We start from the raw sequence: 15,390 nt of genomic DNA on the forward strand, positions 1-15,390 counted from the left end.
GGTGTTCCACCACTCTTCTCCTGATAATCTTCTCCATGATTTTGCATACTATACATGTCAGTGACACTGGTCTGTAGTTTAGTGCTTCATGTCTGTCTCCTTTTTTAAAGATTGGGACTACATTTGCTGTCTTCCATGCCTCAGGCAATCTCCCTGTTTCGATAGATGTATTGAATATTGTTGTTGTGTGTGTGTGTGTGTGTGTGTGTGTGTGTATGTGTGTGTGTGTGTGTGTGTGTGTGTGTGTGTGTGTGTGTGTGTGTGTGTGTTTGTGTGTGTGTGTGTGTTTGTTTACGTGGGCCAGAGGCTACCCCTTCTCGAATGCAGTCAGGATGGGCGTGGCCTCGGCAATACGGGCCTTGTGGGCGGGGATACATGAAGCGTATCGGGTATCCATGGAGGCCGCCAACTAAACCACGCCACCACAGCTAAACCTGTTTTATGCTAGCAAAAAGGCCCCGTCTGCTGTGATTCCCGGGAGTGCTCGTACAACTCCTGCTGCTGCTGCTGCTGCTGCTGCTGCTGCTGCTGCTGCTGCTGCTGCTGCTGATGCTGCTGCTGCTGGTGCTGCTGCTGCTGCTGCTGCTGGTGCTGGTGCTGGTGCTGGTGCTGGTGCTGGTGCTGCGGCTGCTGCTGCTGCTGCTGCTGCTGCTGCTGCTGCTCACTCAGCAATCATTGCTCGTAATGAATTCTCACATGCTTGCCTTCTTTAGCTATATTACGGCGGTCATAGTTTCTGTTTTTAACATGGCTTAGCTATTTGTATTAGGCTATTATTAGAATAACTCTTGGTTCGAAATTGCTAATGATGTCTATTTTTGTATTGCTGAAATGATTGCTTTTGTTTAGTTGTCACGTTACCACTGTTTTGTTGTCGTTGTTTCTCCAATTTATTTGTCATAACTGATACACTTGGGTTGTTATGATTACTTTTCTTTGACTGTCGCTTGTATCGTTGGTATGCTGTCATTGTTGCTCCTGTATGGTTGTCGTAGTAACTCTTGTAGGGTAAGCCAAGTTCTGTTTTTTTCTGTAATCCTGACTCAGCTGAGATACTATTCTGCCGAATTCAGTTTAAACACTTCTGTACCTGTTTTTCCTGGACACACAGCTGTATTGTTTGCAACAGTGCTGTACCTACTTCTTGAACCAGTGCTGTATCTACTTCTTGAACCAGTGCTGTACCTACTTCTTGAACCAGTGCTGTACCTACTTCTTGAACCAGTGCTGTACCTACTTCTTGAACCAGTGCTGTACCTACTTCTTGAACCAGTGCTGTATCTACTTCTTGAACCAGTGCTGTACCTACTTCTTGAACCAGTGCTGTACCTACTTCTTGAACCAGTGCTGTACCTACTTCGTGAACCAGTGCTGTACCTACTTCTTGAACCAGTGCTGTACCTACTTCTTGAACCAGTGCTGTACCTACTTCTTGAACCAGTGCTGTACCTACTTCTTGAACCAGTGCTGTACCTACTTCGTGAACCAGTGCTGTACCTACTTCTTGAACCAGTGCTGTACCTACTTCTTGAACCAGTGCTGTACCTACTTCTTGAACCAGTACTGTACCTACTTCTCCTTGAACCGCTGCTGTACTTACTTCTCACTGAACCAGTGCTGTACCTACTTCGTGAACCAGTGCTGTACCTACTTCTTGAACCAGTGCTGTATCTACTTCTTGAACCAGTGCTGTACCTACTTCTTGAACCAGTGCTGTACCTACTTCTTGAACCAGTGCTGTACCTACTTCTTTAACCAGTGCTGTACCTACTTCTTGAACCAGTACTGTACCTACTTCTCCTTGAACCGCTGCTGTACTTACTTCTCACTGAACCAGTGCTGTACCTACTTCTCCTTGAGCCAGTTCTGTACCCACTTCTTTAACCACTGCTGTACCCACTTCTTCTTGAACTAGTGCTGTGCCTACTTCTGCTTGAATCAGTGCTGTACCCATTTCTCCTTGAACCAATGCTATACCCACTTCTCCTTGAATCACTACTGTACCCACTTCTCCTTGGACGACTGCTGTACCTACTTCTGCTTAGAACACTGCTGCTCCTATTTCACTTAGACATAGACTGCTGTACCTACTTCTGCTTAGAACACTGCTGCTCCTATTTCACGTAGACATAGACTGCTGTACCTACTTCTGCTTAGAACACTGCTGCTCCTATTTCACTTAGACATACTGTACTGGCTACATCTGTGGAATTGTTGCTACTCGGTAAGTTTATCTCTGCTACGACTGCTGTTCTGGCTACTGTCTTGGAAACAAGACACAGATTAATAGCCAGCTTTTATTGGGACAAATTTTCGCTCAACATAGAGTTATATTAAATTCAGTGACTTGATGAAGTTCAGTACAGAAGGAAATATCGTACGAATATAAGATTTATTTCGACCTGTATCATTGTCATTACCGTCGGAGGTACTTCGTTGTATCCACGGTAAGTATATTAAGAAAACATTTACTTAATAAAGCTACACAACTTGACATACGTGTCCAGTTTTACACATTTATCGGTAGTATATAAGTTGTGTGATAAATCGGTGCTCGCTGTACGCACAGCTTCAGTAATTCCTATCATTTTTTTTCTTCGTTTTCTCATTAACTAGTGGCATTTTACCGCAGTATTTATATGACAGGACAGTGATTAGTTCTTGTATAAGTTGAAGAGAAGTCGCTTCAAGGATAAGTAGAGGAGTTGAGAAATGTATTCGCTAAACTAACAGGAGTCATACAGCGCCTTGGGATTACTATTAGGTTCTCTGCCTCCACTGATGAGAAGTACTGTTCTGAATCTCTGGACCATGAGCGCTCCATGGGGATCATCCCACCGTCCGTCCATGAAAGCTGAAGATGGTAAATCGTATCTGTTGCGTCAAAAGGTACTGTAAATGTAGTCACATAACTCGAAAGGCGTTCACCCTTATTGTGAAAGTTAAATATATTTATTATTATTATTATTATTATTATTATTATTATTATTATTATTATTATTATTATCAAAATTTTCATAAGAGTAATCTTAATTCTTAATTCCAATTTAAATGAGTATATATATATATATATATATATATATATATATATATATATATATATATATATATATATATAAATATATATATAACAACACTGCGCTAGCCAAGGATTCGAACCCATGTTGTACTGGCCTGCCTCATGGTAAGCGAGAACCACAAGACGCTTTAAACCACAGAACCACCCAACCCTACAAGAATGGTGCAGCCGGCACAAAGCTAGCTGTTGGGCCGCCATCAGAGAGCATACGGAGGTTTGGGAGCTTCTAAGCTAATTTCATTCTCATCCCTGTTTGGTGTACTAGCCTCACGAGCAGTATTTATATATTATTGTAACCACGAACGAGTGGTATTGATCAATAACAACACTGTGCTAGCCAAGGATTCGAACCATGAGGCAGGCCAGTACAACATGGATTCGAATCCTTGGCTAGCGCAGTGTTGTTATTGATCAATACCACTTGTTCGTGGTTACAATAATATATATATATATATATATATATATATATATATATATATATATATATATATATATATATATATATATATATATATATATATATATATATATATATATATATATGTGCAAAACAACCACTGTGAAAGAATAGCGAAATTCAAAGTGCTTTCGCGACTACTCACATTATCAAGGAACTATAAAAAAACAAAACATCAAAGGAAGCAAATAAAGGGTCAAGTCTACACCTCACCATCACGTCACCACAACAAAGCAACACCTCACACACGCGTGACGACACCCGACTCTGTAAAACACACCTAATATTCTACCCAGGAATTAAGATTTATTACTTGTCTAATGTATCATTAAATTCTTCCCAAATTTTATTAATTATAAGTGAATCTGATTTATATAAACCAAAAAAAATATTCATATTATTTTTAAAACTGCTTTTTATGAAACATGATTCTATTATATTTCTGTCGACCATGGGTTTGTTTGATACAACTTTCTCAGCCAATTGAAAATCAATTGGATAGTTAAAAATCTGTGATGAATGGTTTTGAAAACCGACAAGTTGAAGAACTGAGACACTTATGCAACATATGGAATCTTTTTTGAAGAAACGTTTCGCCACACAGCGGCTTCATCAGTCCAATACAAGGCAAGTGTCGAAATTCTTCAACAAAGAGTCTCAATTCTTCAGCTTGTCGGTTTTCAAAACCATTCATCATATCTGTCAGACACTGCAACATCATGGGTTCTTGATACAAAAAATTCTTCAACACTTGTCCAACCTTTGGACGAAGACCTACTTCGACTAGTGGATGGTACCATGGATGGTACCACTATGCCCCCGCCTCCTCATGCTTCACCTCACCTCACTACAGTATATAAGCCACGTCTACGGTCCTTTGCTGTACTTTCTAAAAGATTGATGGACTGAACACATCGGCCCCAGGCTGAGGGACTGATTACCTCAAACTCCTCTCCTTATACCTTCCTGCTTTGTATAGGACTGATAAAACCACTGTGTAGCGAAACGTTTCGTCAGTAAAGATTCCCATATGTTGCATAAGTGTCTCAATGGTTAAAATCTCTCACATGAATAAATAAGGCATTAGAATCTTGTCTAGTTTTAATCCTATATCTATGTTGTTTTAATCTTAGTTCGAGACTTTTACTAGTTTGACCGTAATAAACTTTATCGCGTAGTTTCGTAATGGGAACAATACTCTTAATAAAACATCATTGAATTATTATTATTATTATTATTATTATTATTATTATTATTATTATTAGTAGTAGTAGTAGTAGTAGTAGTAGTAGTAGTTGTAGTAGTAGTAGTAGTAGTAGTAGTAGTAGTAGTAGTAGTAGTAGTAGTAGTAGTTGTTGTTGTTGTTGTTGTTGTTGTTGTTGTAGCAGTATTATTATTGTTATTATCAGTAATAGTAGTAGTAGTAGTAGTAGTAGTAGTAGTAGTAGTAGTAGTAGTAGTAGTAGTAGTAGTAGTAGTAGTAGTAGTAGTAGCAGCAGCAGCAGCAGCAGCAGCAGCAGCAGCAGCAGCAGCAGCAGCAGCAGCAACAGGAACAGCAGCAGCAGCAGCATGTTATCCTCACACGGAAAGCACTAACCCCATATGTGTTATACAGAGCTCAGGTTGTGATCCCTGCGTCAGAAGCAACAGATTGGTTGATCAGGCAGTCAACTAGTCTGGCGTCAGGGCCGGCTGCAAGTGGGCCAGTACCTTCCAAGCTAGTCACAGCTACGTCTCAGGATAGTACCTTCCAAGCTGGTCACAGCTACGTCTCAGGACAGTACCTTCCAAGCTGGTCACAGCTACCTCTCAGGACAGTACCTTCCAAGCTGGTCACAGCTACGTCTCAGGACAGTACCTTCCAAGCTGGTCACAGCTACGTCTCAGGACAGTACCTTCCAAGCTGGTCACAGCTACGTCTCAGGACAGTACCTTCCAAGCTGGTCACAGCTACGTCTCAGGACAGTACCTTCCAAGCTGGTCACAGCTACGTCTCAGGACAGTACCTTCCAAGCTGGTCACAGCTACGTCTCAGGACAGTACCTTCCAAGCTGGTCACAGCTACGTCTCAGGACAGTACCTTCCAAGCTGGTCACAGCTACGTCTCAGGACAGTACCTTCCAAGCTGGTCACAGCTACGTCTCAGGATAGTACCTTCCAAGCTGGTCACAGCTACGTCTCAGGATAGTACCTTCCAAGCTGGTCACAGCTACGTCTCAGGACAGTACCTTCCAAGCTGGTCACAGCTACGTCTCAGCTTTACTTTACTTTTAAAGCATCGCTGTCGTTTCGACAGCGATGCGATCAGCACATCTTAATCGAAAATCTTCCCTGATTTCCCCTTGTTGATCATCTTCCCCTGTTCGGTAAATCTCTGTTGTCTTGAACTTTAACTCTCCTTTGACAACTTCTCTGGTATTAAAAAAAACTCCGTCACTTGAAAATGACCCTCTTGTTTCAAAACTGCTATATGACAATTTTCCCTCTAGTACATGACATCTTCCCCCGTTGTTTCCAAGCTTCTCCATTGTTTTAAAGCTTCCCTGTTTGAAAAATTTCCCTATTGTTTGAAAGCTTCTCTGTTGTTTGAAAATATTCACTCTTGTTTGAAAGCTTCACCGGTTGTTTGAAAATAATCACAAAAACAGCGTCTCGTGGGTGTTCCCCATTGCGTGCGTAGTAACTCTCGACGGCAGTCACGAGGTGGTCGACTGGTGCAGCAGCTGCGGCCGGCGGTGAGAACCTCAGGTCCAATGTAGTAGCGTCCGGGTTAGTTACTGAGGTTTTAAAACCTATTGACGACACGAGGGTCATTAAGACTGCCTCCTGTCACTTGTACTCCATTACTCGAGATTGCTTTTAATCCCTGAACTTTGGATTAATGTTATATCTCGTTGCATACACACTTTCCGTGTATATACAGAGACCGATATTCACCTCTTGATGAATATACACAGGGTAATACACCGCTCTCTATACATGAAAACAAAACCAGAACTTACTGCATATACGCTGAGAGATATGCATCCCTACAACGAAAAATATGCCCGTCTGAGCGTATATATTCTCTCCTGAACAAAGAACAACAACAGGCCCATGAAAAGGGAAGCTATGAGGCCAGGGAAGACTAGCTGATGCAGTGACTGTAAGCTGCCTCACGGGTGGAGCCCTTCGTCCACTCTTCTGTTTATTCATTGACGTTCTTATTACAACTTAATTTCAGTTCATAGACGATGTGATCTTGAGGGGGGGGATTAAGAAAAGAGCTATTGTTAAAGCTCCTGGGCCAAGGGAAGGAGCTACAGTTGGTGCCACTGACGGAATGTAATACAGTATTACTTCTGATTCCTTCCCGGTTAGTCTACACGGTAGACCGTCCGACTGTCAGCTTACGTCTTGTTTTTAGTTTCGACATTAGCTGTGAACCTGATGACCCGTCTACAGTATATTTACCTTGATCCTGGTAGACTAAAACAAGTTTCATATCTTATTCATTGTCTCGCTCTGCTCAGAACAACTTTTCTTTTTCTCCATCTTCCCTCAAATATTGTGGACAGACTAGCATTTTAGAACAAGATCCATAAACGAACAGTGGGATTGACTTTTAATGCTGGCATCTCGAATCTTCCAGTGAATAATGAAGATCTGGTTTTGGCCCGAGGAAGAAATCTAATAGACAGTTCTACTGATCCTGTGAGTTACCAATCCGCCACTGAGGCAGGAGATTTCTACATATAATGTTCATATGGCTCAGACAATATCGTATCCACCCTTTGCTTCTAAATCACTCGGATATCACAGCCTTTACAAGTTATCGTTATTTATTTGCGGAAAATTCAAAGTTTTATGGGAGAATGATTATGTCAACTATCTTTGGATGTGCAAATAAAATAACTATCTTTAAAAATTATAATGAACTAATAACAACAAATTATCTGTTTTGTCAAATGCTGAGAAGTTTACTAACAATATTGTTATTGCAACATGCTTATTATCTTATCAGATGGGAAGGATTTTTTCTAAATTGCTGTGTGTTGACTTCTCTACCAAGAGTTGGTAATGTTACTGCATCAACAAGAGATGTCAGTGTTACTGTATCAACATGAGATGACAGTGTTACTGCATCAACAAGAGATGTCAGTGTTACTGTATCAACATGAGATGTCAGTGTTACTGTATCAACATGAGATGTCAGTGTTACTGTATCAACATGAGATGACAGTGTTACTGTATCAACAAGAGATGTCAGTGTTACTGTATCAACATGAGATGACAGTGTTACTGTATCAACAAGAGATGTCAGTGTTACTGTATCAACAAGAGATGTCAGTGTTACTGTATCAACAAGAGATGTCAGTGTTACCATATCAGCAAGAGATGGTACTGTTACTTTACACTATATCAACAACCAGGTCAGACACTTCGAAATCGTCAAGCGAGTTTATACTTCTACGTGTGTTCTCGAAGACAGTATCAGGAAATACTCTCGGAGTTTAGATATAATGAAAATAGAATCGTTTATTCTTTCCTATATATCTTCAGCGGCTTCATTAAGGACACTTGTTTTTCCTAACAGCCGTCAGGATCCAGGGATCCGTTGGTGAACATTGATCCAGACTTCCAGGAAGTAGGGAAGTAGGGAATGGAGACTTGATGCTGAATGCCTCTTGTTCAAAGAAACAAGAGCTACCTTTTCCTTCCTTGGACTCACTCTGTCTGCCTGATATTCCCCAGGAACTCTATGACCATTAAGGCTTTTTTGGTGCAACTCCACCAATAAGAATAATAATAATAACAATGTATTATTATGATCGACAATAAATTTGGGCATGATGAGCCATCCTCTGATATTTAACATGGCAATAAAAGTTACACAAAAGTACTGGTGTCGAGATATTGTTAACGAAAGAAGCCTAAGATGAAGTCAGCTTAGATAGAAGAAAAGTATTTTTAACCCTTTATATTTCCTCATTACATTCTTACATTTTGCTACTTTCTCCTACGTTTCCTTTTTTCATCCTAGGACACGTAATGATTAGTTTATTCTTCTAAATGGGGTGGAAACATTGGCTCCTTTAAGGCTGTGGTATAAAGGCCAGCAGATGTCTAACCATTAGTATAGGTAAGTAGTTAAGCAGCAGCTGCTTCACCTCGGAATTTAGCAGTGGTAAGCCAGTAATTGCTTCACCACAGGAATATAGTACCTAGAAGCCAGAGGATACTGAACCGAGGGAATACAGTATATTTATCAGTGGTAAGCCAACAGTTACTTAACTACGCGAAAATAACAGCTGTAATCCAGCACCTGCTTAAATTACGGGCATATAACACTTGCTAAGAAAAGCTTGCTTAACCCGAGGTCATCGCTTGATAAAAAAAACTTCTGTTTTCTGACGGACAAAACACCTCTTCCTGTCACTATTTTCCTCGCGTATTCTTTCCGTCTCCTTTTCATTCGCTTTATAGTGCTCATCTAATTCTGTTCTGATGAAAGTGGTTCGTCACTTGGGTGAAATGGCGTATTTAACCAAGGCCAAGTGGCATAACACACTTCACAACAGTGTTTCACGCTGAGCAGAGCTTTATTCTTAGGAGCTGCGTAAATAGCTTTATTATTCGGACCACGCTTCATTCCACACACAGCGATACGTGGTTCAAATAACAGCTAGTTCTGCTTTTGCCACTTGTTATGCATAATGCAGCATGCCATAACTCTCGCTCAAGTTTTGTGACATTGCTCCAGCGTCATGGGTGAATTTTGATACTCTACAGTACGTTATCATTGTAATTTATAAAAACCATAAAGGGAACAAGTCCCAAGAGTCACCCATGCGGCACTCCAATTGTTATTCTGAACCAATCTCATGAAGGCCATTTACAACTACCTGTTGTCTGCCTCCAGACGACCAGTTTTCAAGCTATCTTAAACACACACACATCCTCTCTGTACTATTGTAGTAGTTTGCTTTAAAAGAAATCTCCGAGAAGGAACTTACTACTAGCGTTCTTGAAATCAAGGGATGCCACGTCTGCCGCCATACTTCTGTCGCAGATAATAAATATTAATAATAAATTGAAATAAGATGGATAAACCTGTGTATTGCCGATATGTAAGAAGGCACTGACTGGTTTTATTGGAACAATGTTACCCCTCTGTATTGGTGAAGAGCTTTTGATTCAAGATGTTGGAGGTACCCTTCCCTTATATAGATCAACTTGAAATATTTTTCATTCTCTGTATGATCCATACGTGTTTTGTGCATCAATATTAATATAACATAATTAATGAAAATAATAATGAATACACGTCACCAGCTGGTGCTTCTAGCAGAGTAGCACATGTTACCACTGGTGCTTCTAGCTGGTGCTGGTGCTAGCAGAGTAGCACATGTCACCAGCTGGTGCTTCTAGCAGAGTAGCACATGTCACCAGCTGGTGCTTCTAGCAGAGTAGCACATGTCACCAGCTGGTGCTTCTAGCAGAGTAGCACATGTCACCAGCTGGTGCTTCTAGCAGAGTAGCACATGTCACCAGCTGGTGCTTCTAGCAGAGTAGCACATGTCACCAGCTGGTGCTTCTAGCAGAGTAGCACATGTCACCAGCTGGTGCTTCTAGCAGAGTAGCACATGTCACCAGCTGGTGCTTCTAGCAGAGTAGCACATGTCACCAGCTGGTGCTTCTAGCAGAGTAGCACATGTAACCAGCTGGTGCTTCTAGCAGAGTAGCACATGTCCAGCTGGTGCTTCTAGCAGAGTGCACATGTGCTGGTGCTAGCAGAGTAGCACATGTTACCAGCTGGTGCTTCTAGCAGAGTAGCACATGTCACCAGCTGGTGCTTCTAGCAGAGTAGCACATGTCACCAGCTGGTGCTTCTAGCAGAGTAGCACATGTTACCAGCTGGTGCTTCTAGCAGAGTAGCACATGTCACCAGCTGGTGCTTCTAGCAGAGTAGCACATGTTACCAGCTGGTGCTTCTAGCAGAGTAGCACATGTCACCAGCTGGTGCTTCTAGCAGAGTAGCACATGTTACCAGCTGGTGCTTCTAGCAGAGTAGCACATGTCATGAAGGCCATTTACAACTACCTGTTGTCTGCCTCCAGACGACCAGTTTTCAAGCTATCTTAAACACACACACATCCTCTCTGTACTATTGTAGTAGTTTGCTTTAAAAGAAATCTCCGAGAAGGAACTTACTACTAGCGTTCTTGAAATCAAGGGATGCCACGTCTGCCGCCATACTTCTGTCGCAGATAATAAATATTAATAATAAATTGAAATAAGATGGATAAACCTGTGTATTGCCGATATGTAAGAAGGCACTGACTGGTTTTTATTGGAACAATGTTACCCCTCTGTATTGGTGAAGAGCTTTTGATTCAAGATGTTGGAGGTACCCTTCCCTTATATAGATCAACTTGAAATATTTTTCATTCTCTGTATGATCCATACGTGTTTTGTGCATCAATATTAATATAACATAATTAATGAAAATAATAATGAATACACGTCACCAGCTGGTGCTTCTAGCAGAGTAGCACATGTTACCAGCTGGTGCTTCTAGCAGAGTAGCACATGTTACCAGCTGGTGCTTCTAGCAGAGTAGCACATGTCACCAGCTGGTGCTTCTAGCAGAGTAGCACATGTCACCAGCTGGTGCTTCTAGCAGAGTAGCACATGTCACCAGCTGGTGCTTCTAGCAGAGTAGCACATGTCACCAGCTGGTGCTTCTAGCAGAGTAGCACATGTCACCAGCTGGTGCTTCTAGCAGAGTAGCACATGTCACCAGCTGGTGCTTCTAGCAGAGTAGCACATGTTACCAGCTGGTGCTTCTAGCAGAGTAGCACATGTCACCAGCTGGTGCTTCTAGCAGAGTAGCACATGTTACCAGCTGGTGCTTCTAGCAGAGTAGCACATGTCACCAGCTGGTGCTTCTAGCAGAGTAGCACATGTCACCAGCTGGTGCTTCTAGCAGAGTAGCACATGTCACCAGCTGGTGCTTCTAGCAGAGTAGCACATGTCACCAGCTGGTGCTTCTAGCAGAGTAGCACATGCCACCAGCTGGTGCTTCTAGCAGAGTAGCACATGTCACCAGCTGGTGCTTCTAGCAGAGTAGCACATGTCACCAGCTGAGACTGGTGACAGTTGTTACTGGCAGAGTAGCACATGTCACCAGCTGAGACTGGTGACAGTTGATACTGGAAGAATAGCACATGTCACCAGCTGAGACTGGTGACAGTTGATACTGGCATAGTAGCACATGTTATCAGCTGAGACTGGTGACAGTTGTTACTGGCAGAGTAGCACATGTTATCAGCTGAGACTGGTGACAGTTGTTACTGGCAGAGTAGCACATGTCACCAGCTGAGACTGGTGACAGTTGATACTGGCATAGTAGCACATGTTATCAGCTGAGACTGGTGACAGTTGTTACTGGCAGAGTAGCACATGTTATCAGCTGAGACTGGTGACAGTTGTTACTGGCAGAGTAGCACATGTTATCAGCTGAGACTGGTGACAGTTGGTACTGGCAGAGTAGCACATGTTATCAGCTGAGACTGGTGACAGTTGTTACTGGCAGAGTAGCACATGTTATCAGCTGAGACTGGTGACAGTTGTTACTGGCAGAGTAGCACATGTCACCAGCTGAGACTGGTGACAGTTGTTACTGGCAGAGTAGCACATGTCACCAGCTGAGACTGGTGACAGTTGTTACTGGCAGAGTAGCACATGTTATCAGCTGAGACTGGTGACAGTTGTTACTGGCAGAGTAGCACATGTCACCAGCTGAGACTGGTGACAGTTGTTACTGGCAGAGTAGCACATGTTATCAGCTGAGACTGGTGACAGTTGTTACTGGCAGAGTAGCACATGTCACCAGCTGAGACTGGTGACAGTTGTTACTGGCAGAGTAGCACATGTCACCAGCTGAGACTGGTGACAGTTGATACTGGCAGAGTAGCACATGTTATCAGCTGAGACTGGTGACAGTTGTTACTGGCAGAGTAGCACATGTCACCAGCTGAGACTGGTGACAATTGTTACTGGCAGAGTAGCACATGTCACCAGCTGAGACTGGTGACAGTTGATACTGGCAGAGTAGCACATGTTATCAGCTGAGACTGGTGACAGTTGTTACTGGCAGAGTAGCACATGTCACCAGCTGAGACTGGTGACAGTTGATACTGGCAGAGTAGCACATGTCACCAGCTGAGACTGATGACAGTTGTTACTGGCAGAGTAGCACATGTTATCAGCTGAGACTGGTGACAGTTGTTACTGGCAGAGTAGCACATGTCACCAGCTGAGACTTTTGACAGTTGTTACTGGCAGAGTAGCACATGTCACCAGCTGAGACTGGTGACAGTTGTTACTGGCAGAGTAGCACATGTTATCAGCTGAGACTGGTGACAGCGGCTACTGGCAGAATTCACATAAAAAAAATAGCCCCAATCAATGTGAACAAAGCCCATCATCACTGAAAGTTTGAGGCTCGAACCGTAGGAATCATCTAAAAGACTCGAAGTTTTTTCCTAAATTGAATGATTTACATGGGAAACTAATCTGTGAGATACTCTAGCCATTATAACCTGAGGCAATTTATACGAGACATGGTATAAAGGAAAAATAACAAATTTACCCCTACAGACTCTAATAACAATCCTAAACTTTGCTGAAAGTTTAAAGCCGATCAGAAAAGGCTTTCTCAAGTTAACCCTCGGAATCCAAAATCGGGATCGCAAACCACTTGGACTCCCATCATTTGCACAACTCAAGGTAACATGGGTTCAGAGCAGGTAGCTCCTGCCTCTCACATCTACTGAATATTATGCAGTGTGCTGCATTTAGAACAGTATACAAATTTGTATAAGAAACAACGCTCCATATAATGTCATTTTCTGGGTATTGTACTGAAATCGGACGTGTATTATTCCCTGAAAGCGGACGCGTTTAATTCCTGTCAGTGAGGCAGAGTGGCCAGGACAGGAGCAGATGAAATGTTTATGAGTTCGTATGAGACGGGTGGTGACGGGGAAAAGTCATCATGGTTTGGGCGGTAGCGTGAGTAGGTAATTTTGGTAAGTTTTTTAGTGCACACTATAACTTTGGTAGTGTTTAAGCTCTCATGTTTTTTGTAAGGTCCTAGTGTGTGCAAGGGCCTATGTTTTGAAGAGTATTGAACGTTTTAACTGTAGGATAAATAGCCTACAGAAAGGATGGGGGGTGTCAGGGAGCCTCCCTGTTAATATATTTTGTTTTATTTACTAGTAAGTGTACTAGTAAGTACTAGTAAGTGTACTAGTAAGTACTAGTAAGTGTACTAGTAAGCTAATGTGAACTGGAGTGTGGTGGTTTTTTTGTAGCAGTGTAAGTTATATATAAATTATTCATTATTAATATAAATATATTTTTATATAGGTGCGTTGTTGGGTCCTTCCTTGTAATAATAATTAATATTGTTTAACATATGAATGCATGTTGGCCCGAGAGTTGCTGTGTTTTTCAGCGTAATTTAAATGCACTTAGACAGTAGATTAAGCAACCATGTAGGAGCCAGGACCTTTTCATTTAAGTTAGGATATCGATGTTGTAACACTGGACCACTATGATATGGTCTTGAATGCATATGTAGTATACACAGATTTTGCAAAAGCCTTTGACGAGTGCGATCATGGTGTAATAGCACGTTAAAGGGATAACTGCCAAAAAGGGCAGATGGACCTTCAACTTTCTAACCAATCAAACACAAAGAGTAGTGGTAAACAGAGTTAAATTGGAAGATGCCATAGTGAAGGGCTCTGTTGCACAAGGTACAGCACTCACCACTATCCTGTTCCTCATCCTCTTATCAGACATAGACAGAGATGTAAACAATAGCACCGTATCGTCCTTTGCAGACGATACTAGGATCTGCATGAGAGTCATCCATTGAGGACACGGCAAATCTCCAAGAAGATATAAACTAAGTTTTCCAATGGGCAACGGAGAACAATATGATGTTTAATGAAGACAAATTCCAACTACTCCGTAATGGAAAACTGGAGGAAATAATAACTAGATCTGAGTATACTACAAACTCTAATCACACAATAGAGTGGAAAAGTAATGTGAAGGACCTGGGAGTGGTAATATCTGAGGATCTCACCTTCTAGGATCACAACAGTGCCACTATCACATCTGCGAGGAAACTGATAGGATGGATAATGAGAACATTCAAGCCAAGCCAATGATGATCCTTTTTAAATCACTTGTTCTCTCTAGGCTGGAATACTGTTGTACATTAACATATCCATTCAAGGCAGGTGAAATTGCAGCTCAAGAGAATGTACAGAGAACCTTGACTGAACATATAAGTTCCATCAAATACCTTAACTACTGGGAACGCTTGGAAGCACTTGACTTGTACCTACTGGAACACAGGCGAGAGATATATATTATAATCTACACCTGGAAGATTCTGGAGGGACTGGTCCCTAATCTGCACACAGAAATCACTCCCTACGAAAGCAAGAGACTTGGCAGGCGATGCAACATACCCCCAGTGAAAAGAAGGGGAGTCACTGGTACACTAAGAGAAGACACAATTAGTGTTCGGGGCCAAAGACTGTTTGACAGCCTTCCGTCAACCATTAGGCGAATTACCAATAGACTCCTAAAGTCGGTGCCGGATCAGCCGGGCTGTGGTTCGTACGTTGGACTACGTGCGGACAGCAGTAACAGCCTCGTTGATCAGGCCCTGATCCACCAGGAAGCCTGGTCAAGAACCGGGCCGCGAGGGCGTTGATCCCTGGAATACCCTTCAGGTAGATAGGTACGTCAACGACCCACCATGTACGTCAATGACCCACCATGTACA

Source organism: Cherax quadricarinatus, chromosome 90 (genome assembly GCF_038502225.1).
Source record: "Cherax quadricarinatus isolate ZL_2023a chromosome 90, ASM3850222v1, whole genome shotgun sequence".
NCBI classification, from domain to species: domain Eukaryota; kingdom Metazoa; phylum Arthropoda; class Malacostraca; order Decapoda; family Parastacidae; genus Cherax; species Cherax quadricarinatus.